This window comes from Gorilla gorilla, chromosome 18 (assembly GCF_029281585.2).
Source record: "Gorilla gorilla gorilla isolate KB3781 chromosome 18, NHGRI_mGorGor1-v2.1_pri, whole genome shotgun sequence".
Lineage (NCBI taxonomy): Eukaryota > Metazoa > Chordata > Mammalia > Primates > Hominidae > Gorilla > Gorilla gorilla.
Window position 1 is genome coordinate 74,536,296 of NC_073242.2, and position 10,196 is coordinate 74,546,491.

Here is a 10,196-nt window from a genome sequence, read left to right on the forward strand (position 1 = left end):
CTGGAGATGCTGACCAGAGGGACCCATAACTGCATGTGGCATTCCACTGATGCCAGTGCTACTCCCTCCCACTCCCATGCCATCTTCCAGGTGAGAGGGATCATGAGTCAGAGCCTGAAGTGGGGGCTTCTAATGCCCCACTTCCCCACAATCCCTGCCATCTGCTCCCAGGCCTTTGAGAACCAGCAGAACTGGGATCCAGAACTAACCCAGGATGTTCAGGTGATGAAGATAAGCCTGATTGGCCTGGCTGATGCTGAGGTGACATCCAGTACCCAGGAGAACAGGGAGCAGCTTCGGGAGGGTGCCAACATCAATCACTCTCTGCTGGCACTCGTCAACATCCTCAATGCCCTGGCTGATGCAAAGACTAAGCAGCACAGACCAGCACCTACCACAGGATAGCAACTGAGTGTCTGAACCCTGGGCAAAAGGTTTTCAGGCCCCACGTGGGACGCTCTAGTCAGCCACCTCACCCCACACCTGCTCACTGCCCCACAGGGCCACAAGACCCATGTGCCCTGCAAGGACAGCAAACTGGCCTGCCTTCTCAGACTCCCTCAGGGGTAACTGCCACATGGTGATGATTGTTGCCATCAGCACCTCCAGCCTGGCCTACAAGAACACATAAAACACCCTCACATATGCTGACTGGGCCAAGGGGATTGGGTTCCCCAGTGTGTGCCATCAAGGGCCAGCTTGGGTGCGGTGGGAGCCCTCATCCTGGGAGCAAGAAGAAACAGAACCCAGACAGCTCTCTCAGATTCCTGGACCAAGTATTTCTCAAGGCAGAAGAAAGAAGCTCTTCTGTCTCTATGGAGATTCTCTGTGATAGTAGCAATAGAATCCCCATGCTTGGATGGGAAGTTGCCAGCTGGCAGAGGTAAGATGGTCTTCAAAATGAAGGGAGATAGCAGGAGAGGTGGTCTTTTATTAGCCAGTGGTCTAGTCCAAGCTCGTTTTTAGCAACAGAAGCATATTTTCAGCAAAATATGAACACCAATATATGGTTTCTGCTGCATCTGCTTGGCCTCTCCCTCTCTTCCACCCCCACGGGGCCCTGGCTCTCCTGGAGCCACTGTGGAGCAGTGGCCTGAGCCTGGCAAGAATGTCTTAGTCATAGAGTCAGGGGTCTTAGGCCCAAAGGATACCTTCTACCTTTGCTGTGGCCCCAGGCATGGCACTGACCTTCTTTGGTGTGTTTTCCTATTTGTGCAGGTGGGTCACTGTGACATGAGTGAGATGCCTAGTGCAGTGTCTAGCCATCAGAGGTGACTGATAAGAGCTGCTTTGAATAAACAAACAAATATCTCCCTGTGCCCTAAATCTCAGCTGAAGAACAATTTAATCAGCCAGAACTGTCACTTCAGCTGGTATACCACGATCTGCCAACAAATCCAGGCTGGGTGAGGCACCAGCCTGGGGAACAGGCTTGGGGACAAAGAGCAAGAAGCAGAAGCTTGGGAGTATCACTGGGCCTCTGTACACATCCCTCACCTCCTGGGCTCAGCTGGGGTTCTGAGGGGCCGGGCTTCTTCTGCTACAGGTGGCTATTGTGAGGAAGAAGCTCCAGGTGTATGAGGAGGGAGCCTGGCCCCCACAACAGAACCTTCCATAATCCCCATAGGGACACCACAAAACAGTGAAATTCACTGCCCACTCTGCCTGTACCCTGCAGCTTGGCCAGGACAGGAACCAGCTCCCCTTCTCCAGATCCTGGAGGTCAGTGACTCCTTGCTTCTGTTCCAATACCTAGGGTTAAGGATTCCCATCCAGTGCCCAGCAACTGATTGTCACTTAGAATGCTCTGTGTCAAATGAGTAAATGGCATTGAAGCCCATATGAACAGGACCTATTATTCAAGAGATGGTGAACTTAGGGGTTGTGTCATTGTTTCTCAAACCAGAAAACCCCTGACTCCTTTTTCCACACTCAGCTACCACCCAAGTGTCCTCTCCTTACAGACTCTGTACTTCCTTGATGCTACAGAGATTTCACTGACTCCCTGCTCTCCCACCTGCCCCACACCCTGCTTCTCACATCCTTCTTTCCCCCTTAGATTTTCTACTCCCTTTCCCACTGTACCCTCCCACCCAGCCCTGCACCCAAGAGCTCCCTGCAGGACCTCAAACCCTTCAAGAGAAGAACCTGGGACAGGAGCCCAAGTGAAGAGTGTCATGGAATAGTCAAACACAAGAGGGATGGAGCCTGCCATCCAGGCCTGTGCATTTTTTTAAATACCCAGTTATATCAATAGTCTTATCTTCCTTATAATGTGTGGTTCATGATATAGAGATATAGATGTGGTTCATGATATAGAATGAGTTGCCACTATGTTCATTTTAATTTTAATTCTTCCTTTTTTCAAAAAGGCCTGAGGCAGTGTTATAAAAAGAGTTTTTGTTCTCTAAGCACATAGCGACTGAGGGCAATGGAGGGGGTTTGGAGATGTCCAGGCAGGTAGATACTTGAAGATAAATCATTTCCATAGATAATTCACACTTAATAATTATTCATATTCCTTTATTATAGGTGCACCTTACAGAAAAAAACACTTTATTGGAATCTAAATTTACAACAATAATTGCATTACCCTGATAATTTCCTTTAAATAGCCCCTCCTAGTGCATGTGAAATATGCACTGATTTACAAATACTTTTTCAAGATTTTAATCATCAAATAAAGAGCACAGACTAATGTATTTTTGAGAGTTTTCTCAGAACCAAGATGAACATAGCCTATCTTATATAATCTCCTCTTATCCTAATAAGGTAGCCCTATTTTACAGGAAACAATATTTAGCTAAACTTACAGTGTTTTTTATGAGCCACATATTCTTTAAACATTTTGTATGTAAAATACTCATCCAACCACCATTCTAATAATAATATTCATTAGTGCATGCATTTGTTAGCACCATTTTAAAGTTGTGGAGATGGAGATTAATCAATGTGTCCAAGATTACACAGCTGGGAGATGTTGGAGGAAGAATTTGAGCAGGAAGCTGGCAGTCTGACTTGAGCTGTGTTGTTAGCTGCTCCGTTGCATTGCCCTAGGGTAGATAAACTTATGATCACAGCACTAGCCAGTGACAGATCTGAGAGGAATCTAAGTCCTTCTAAGTCCAAAACCACTTACTGCCCTTTTTCTATTTCCTAAGTAACTAACTGTCTTTGTCATGCGGTATTTTTAGTGGGTAATACCTCCCACCAGTACCTGCAGCCATCACGGCCAGCCTTGGCTTTAATGAAGTTTATGGCAGTGCAGTAGCCATGGCTAAGAGGGTGGTGAGTCTGGCCAGCAAGTCTGGGGTAAGGCAGGAGGGAACCAGGGGACCAGTTTAGGTTCCTCAACCACACCTGGAATAATAGGGACAGGTCACAACACAGAAGCCCCTGGTAAGGCTGGGTCTGAGTAAGGGTGAAAATTTCCTTCTTTCTGTTCCAAGTTGGCCCTGAAGGTGCTGTGCTTGGCCCATAAACAATATTTCCTGCTCCAAGAAGCTAACCTCCTGACCTATATGATCACAGAATTTGAGACCATGCAGCAGCTAGTGCAGGAGGAAAAAATTCAGCCTGGGTCAGAGGCCTGCAGAACTTCTGGCCTGGCCAGGGCAGCAACTTTGGATCAGGACCTGTGTTCAGAGTCAAGTGAATCTCACTCCTTCTCTGCCCTGCCTATGGGTGATGTCTCCAAGGCCCAGCTGGGGCTGAGAGATGTCCAGGGGGTCTCAGTTGTGGGGTTATGCTACAGTAGAAGTCTGGGACCCTGGGATCATGGATTTTGTACACAGACAGGCCCCAGGAGAACTGAAAAGTTAGGGGCAACTTGATGTCTCCAGCATCTGGCTCTCGAAGTTTTACAAATACTCCTTCCTCTGGCCAGTCCCTGATCTTTCCTCAGCACCCTCCTTCTCTCTGTCCAGAGTCTCCAGGATTCTCTGGCCATGTGACCTGAACCATGGCAGGGTGATTGAGTGGTTCCATACAAACTCTGAGGATCCCACCTGGGCCTGACTGCACCATGGCCAAGATATCTCAATGTCCCATGAAGAGGAAGAGGAGGAGATCATGCCCCTTTGAGCCAGGGAGTTATCTGGCCCCAAAGTGGGTCACCTAATGCTAATACCAGTCTCTCCTGCCCTGCCTGAGGAGAGGGGCTCTGCCTGAGACCCAGGCTTCATTTGGGCCCAGCACCCCTCAGGAGGGAAGAGCCTCCTTCCCCTGCCATTTTTCTTATGTCTTCTCAGCCACAGTCATCAAACTCTAGATGCCACTGGGCCCTTCCACCATGAAGAATGCTCCCCCCTCTGGCCCCACCTACTTGAAATTTCAATGCCATGTTTGATCTCTCTGAGGAGTGTCTCTCATAGCTCAGTTTCCATGAAAGCATTGGCTGGGACAAAGTCCCCCAGGAGCTGAAAAGGCTGGACCAGCCCTTTGTCCCAAGGTGAGTCTCCTAGTCTCTCTCCCACCCGTCCTGGCAGGGAGTCAGTGGTCAGCAAGGGACAATGGTGCTGCCAAGAAAACTGGAGGATAGCCTGACTCTTGGAGGCAGGATATTTTCTTTTTCCCTTTGATTGTAATCAGCTTCGCTCTCCAGTCTCAGGAGAGCAGAGTGTACAGTTGCCAGGGAGGTGGTGTTTCTCTCAGAGCCTTGTTTGTCTATGCTGCAAACTATTAACTCTGTGCTTGTTTTTGGCATGCTCATGGGTAGCTGATGGGACCCCAACTTGGGAAGAGTCAGCAGAGAACAGGGATGAATGAGGGGAATCCATTGCTGTCTGTTCCTCCACTTTGCTTGGGCCCTTCAGCCTGGCTGTATTTGGTGTTCCACTGGGAACTACCTATTTCTACCACTTCCATGTTCAATTTTTGCCCTCCAGCTTAGCATGTGAAATGGGGAAGGGGGCCCTCAGAAAACTTTATTCAGTATTTTCTAGTGAGAAAATGAAGGTCTCACACTTGCCTTCTATGTACATGGCAGGGTAGGGGAACAGCAACCTGCTCAGGACAGTCCAAGGCCAAAACTGAGTGGCAGAGCAACCTGAAATTGGGAGGCAGAGGTCAGCAGTCTGCCCACCGCAAACCCTACCCCCTTCACAGCCTGAGAACCAGCTCTCAGTATAAAGCTTGGAGCCAAGGAAGTGGAAGGGTGAAAATGTTTGAACTCCAGTATCCTGGATGCATCAGAAACTGACATCTGGATGTCCTTTCTGAGCAAGCCTGTCACTCAGTCTGTCTCAGACTGAGTGAGACAGAAACCTCAGAGGTCATCTTGTCCAACCCCCTCCCCCCACACCCCCCAACTGGTGGCTGGAGGATGTGGCTGGCCCCACTTTCTTGTTCCCTGTAGGTCATCTTCCATTCCCTTTTTTTTCTCTTCAGTGGACCCATCTTCTCGTTCACCATGAAGGGCTCCAAGCCAAAGTCTTTTCTCCCTGGGACTTTAGCCTATAAAAAGAGGCACATGGTGAGGTGAGGTTTAGGAGGTTTCAGCTGTGGGAGAAAGAGCTTTCACCAAGGCAGTGGACACCTGGGCCAACTCTGGGCCCACTGTGTGTCTCTGAACCCCTTGGAGAAAGCAGCTGAGGTCCTGTGAGCAAGGGCCTGCATCTAGTTCTCTGAGGTTTCCTTGGCCCTTGATATTTCAGAATTAACTCCAGAGCTGAAATGGGCTACAGTCCCCCTCTTCATTAGAAAGACATTTAGCTTTATTGTCTAACCAAGTGATTGGAGTATCTACCCACTCACAGATACTTTCTTCCTATGTCTCAAACCCCACAAGCCTCTCCTCCTTCAGTGTCTCTGCTGCCCTTGGATCTGGTCCCAAATGTGCCTGTTGATGACCAGCATCCTGAACGCTCAATGCTTAGTGTCTAGTACTTACACCCCCACCAAATGCACACTCATAGTCCAGAGGCATGGCTGTAACCTTCTCACCTTTCCTTCTTCCCTCCTTCAGCTTCTTAGTCTCCCAGGGCCACTGTCCCAGCACCCACCTTCCTAGAAACACTCTGAACAGACCATCTGGGCCGCTTGCAATCCCAGGTGACTGGCACTGCGGATGTGACAAGCCTGAGCCAAAGAGGCAATCGAAGACAGGAAGTAGAAGAGGACAGAGTGGGCTGAAACCCAGATGAAAGGAGGGCCAAAGGCACTGCCAGGCATCTCAGGGACACTAATGAGAGAGGTGGAAGGTTGGCTGGGGGCAGGAGTACACTGGGACAGAGACTCAATTTTATCCTTTTTTTCTGCATTTCCCTGACTTTAAAATGACCTGCGGAGCTGCCCATGGGTCCCCTCTGACCTAGCAACTGGAGAAGTGAAAAGATGCTCTTTGCAATTGGGAGAGTGCTGTCAGCTGGGAATTGCATCACCAGGGTTTCCTGACTCACCAGCCCATCCAGGCTGCCCATGCCAACTTGGTCCTAGAGCCACCTACACCAGGAGTCCTGACCTACTTTTCCTCAGAGCAATCAGCCCCAACACACTTTTCCCTTATTAATACATCCTTTCCCCAGTCATTCTGCTGCTGACCCTCTTCATTAATCTCCTGTTGCACTTGGCTTCTCAGCATGCACATATTCATTTTTGAGGGTTAATGTATTGCTATTTTAAAGGGTGCTCCTGGCTGGGCCCAGTAGCTCATGCCTGTAATCTCAGCACTTTGGGAGGCCAAGGCAAGCAGATCACCTGAGGTCAGGAGTTTGAGATCAGCCTGGCCGACATGGTGAAACCCCATCTCTACTAAAATAACAAAAAAAAATTAGCCAGGCATGGTGGCAGGTGCCTGTAATCCCCACTAATCAAGAGGCTGAGGCAGGAGAATCGCTTGAACCGAGGAGGCAGAGGTTGCAGTGAGCTGAGATCGAGCTATTGCACTCCAGCCTAGGTGACACAGCAATACTCCCTCTCAAAAAAAAAAAAAAAAGGTGCGCTCCTATGTTCCCATCTCATTGAAGCCAACATAGTCTGCTTTTGGGAACTTAAAATTGCACAGTTACTTTAAAAACAGTCTGAAAGTTTCTCAAATGTTAAACAGATAGTTATGATCCATAATACCAGGTCTAGTTATATACCCAAGTGAATTAAAAACACATTCAAACAAAAATTTGTACATGAATATTCATAGCAGCCTATTCATTATAATTAGAAAGTTTAAACGACCTAAATGTCCATCCATTGGTGAATAGACAAACAAATTTGTCTGTATATTATGTTAATGGAATATAATTCAACCTTCATAATTAATAAAGTACTGAGATATACTACAACATAAATGTACATCATAAACAATATGCTAAATGAAAGCAGACACTAAAGGCCACTTATTTTGTAATTGCACTTACATAAAATGTTCAGAATAGAAAAAGTAGATTCGTGGTTTACAGGAACCTCTTAAGGTATGTGAGATGTGAGGCATGACTGTTAATAGGTATGGGGTTTTGGCTGGACGTGGTGGCTCACGCCTGTAATCCCAGCACTTTGGGAGGCCAAGGCAGGCAGATCACGAGGTCAGGAATTTGAGACTAGCCTGGCCAACATGGTGAAACCTCGGCTCTACTAAAAAGACAAAAATTAGCTGGGCATGGTGGCGAGCACATCTAATCCCACCTACTCAGGAGGCTGAGGCAGGAGAATCATTTGAACCCCGGAAGCAGAGGTTGCAGTGAGCCGAGATCACACCATCGCACTTCAGCCTGGGCAGCAAGGTGAGACTCCACCTTAAAAACAAAAAAATAGGTATGGGGTTTATTCTGGGGGCAATCAAGTGTTCTGTGTCTTCTTATACATAGGTGGAATCTTCTTTGACTAGTTTTTAAATCTATCACTTTGTATTGTATCATCTAATCTCTTTATTTTTCCCTATTTTCTTCATTTTCATCTTCTGTTTTCTTCATGATGATATCATGTCTATTGGCTTGTTTCTTGTATTTTTTCTAAAGTTTTTTTTTCTTTTTCTTCTTATTTTGCTTCTTATTTGCTTTTCTGAGATCTGTTAGCACTATTTTCTATTTTTCTATTGTCTAATCATTCCTATCTCTTCCCAAATCAGCAATATACTGTTCTTTAAAAGCTTCTATTGGTTTTCTAAATATTCTTAATTACTGTTATTTGAAATATTAGATTATAGCTTTCATCTGTGTTGTATATAATCACAAACCTTTGTTGTTTATAAAAATGTTTTATTGCTTATTATAATTTTTAATCTTGTTAGCAATTTTAGGAATGCCTGGCTCTCAGAGCCTTCTAATATCACTTTGTCCTCTTTCCCGTTCCAGACCTTTGTTTTTATACCAAACAAGTATTGTTGCACTGACAGTTTGGCCCAGCAAAATAATTTTAGTACAAGGATATCTTGTCACTTCATTTGGCTGAAGATGTTTTAATATAATTTTGTTTGTTTTTGTCTTTAATTCAGTTTCTCTGTTTATTGGGTTATTTTGAAATTTAAAAGATTTATGCTAAAGTGATGCAATAAAGAAAAAGTAGTCTTTTCAACAAATAGTGCTGTAGCAATTAAACAGGTATGTGCAAAAATAATGAATTTAGATAAAAACATTACATTCTATATAAAAGTTAATCCAAATTGATCACAAACCTAGAAGTAAGATACAAAATTATGAAACTTCTAGATGATAATATAAGAGAAAATCTAGATAACTTTGGGTTTGGAGAAGACATTTTGGAGGCAACACTGGAGGCATAATCCATTTTTTTACACAGTGAATAAGCTGTACTTCACTGAAGTTAAAAATTTACACTTTGTTTAAGATGCTGTCAAAAGAATAAGAAGATGAGCCACAGACAGGGAGAAAATATTTGCAAAAGACATATTAAAGGACTACTATTCAAAATATACAAAAAAGACCTAGAAATCATCAATAAGAAAATAAACAACCCAAAAAAATGGGTTAAAGGCAGATAACTTACCAAGATGACACATAGCTATATGAAAAGGATGCTTCACATCATATGTGGTTAGAGAAATGCAAATTACAACAATTAAATCTCACTGGCCAGCCACAGTGGCTCATATCTCTAATCCCTGCACTTTGGGAGGAAGAGGTGGGCAGATCACTTCAGGTCAGGAGCTCAAGACCAGCATTGCCAACATAGTGAAACCCTACCTCTACTAAAAATACAAAAATTAGCTGGACATGGTGGCAAGTGCCTGTAATCCCAGCTACTTGGGAGGCTGAGGCAGGAGAGTAGCTTGAACCCAGGAGGTGGAGGTTGCAGTGAGCTGAGATCACACTGTGCCACTGCACTCCAGCCTGGGAGGCAGAGCAAGACTCCATCTTGGAAAAAAAATTATATATCACATCATACATACTAGAATTACCAAACTCTACAACACAAACAACAAATGTTGGCAAGAGTATGGAGGAACAGAAAATCTTACTCACTGTTAATGGGATTGCAAAATGTTACACCCACTTTGGAAAACAGTTTAGTTTTGTAGTCTCCCAAAATTAAGTATTCTCTTGCCATATGATTCAGCAATTGTGCTCCTTGGTATTTACTCAAAGGAGTTAAAAACAGGTTTACACAAAAACCTGCACATGGATGTTTATAGCAGCTTTATTCATAATTGCCAAAATGTGAAAGCAACCAAGATGTATGTTAGTAGGTGAGTGGATAAACAAACTGTGGTACACCTAGACAATAAAATGGTATTTAGTGCTAAAAAGAAATAAGCTAGAAAGCCATAAGAAACATGAAAGAAATCTAAATGCATATTACCAAAGGAAGTATGTCAATCCGAAAAGCCTACAAACTGTATGTTTCCAACTCTATGACATTCAATACCACAGTTTGTTTAGACAAGACTATAGAGAAGATAAATATATTAGTGCTTCCCAGGCACTGGGGAGAGAAAAATATAAATAGGAAAAATGCAGAAAATGTTTAGGGCAGTAAACTACTCTGTGTGATACTGTTATGGTAGATACATGGTCATTATACATTTGTCCCAATCCGTAGAATGTACAACACCAACAAAGAACACTACTGTAAAATATGGACTCTGAGTGACAATGATGTGTCAATGTAGGTTCATCAATTTTAATAAATATACCACTCTGGTAGGAAATATTGATCATGGGAGAAGGTATGCATATGTGTGGGAAGGGGGTATACGTAAAATCGCTATACATTCTGCTCGATTTTTCTGGTAACCTAAAAACACT

General features: G+C 44.7%; 1 long non-coding RNA gene across 1 annotated transcript; it reads left to right on the forward strand.

Annotated features, from left to right (window-relative positions):
• The first annotated feature begins 4,336 nt into the window (after window positions 1-4,336).
• Window positions 4,337-6,527, forward strand: LOC134757459 (uncharacterized). Its single transcript, XR_010131447.1, has 2 exons — window positions 4,337-4,450; window positions 5,966-6,527. It is a non-coding gene; the product is annotated as an uncharacterized lncRNA (long non-coding RNA).
• The last annotated feature ends 3,669 nt before the right edge of the window (window positions 6,528-10,196 follow it).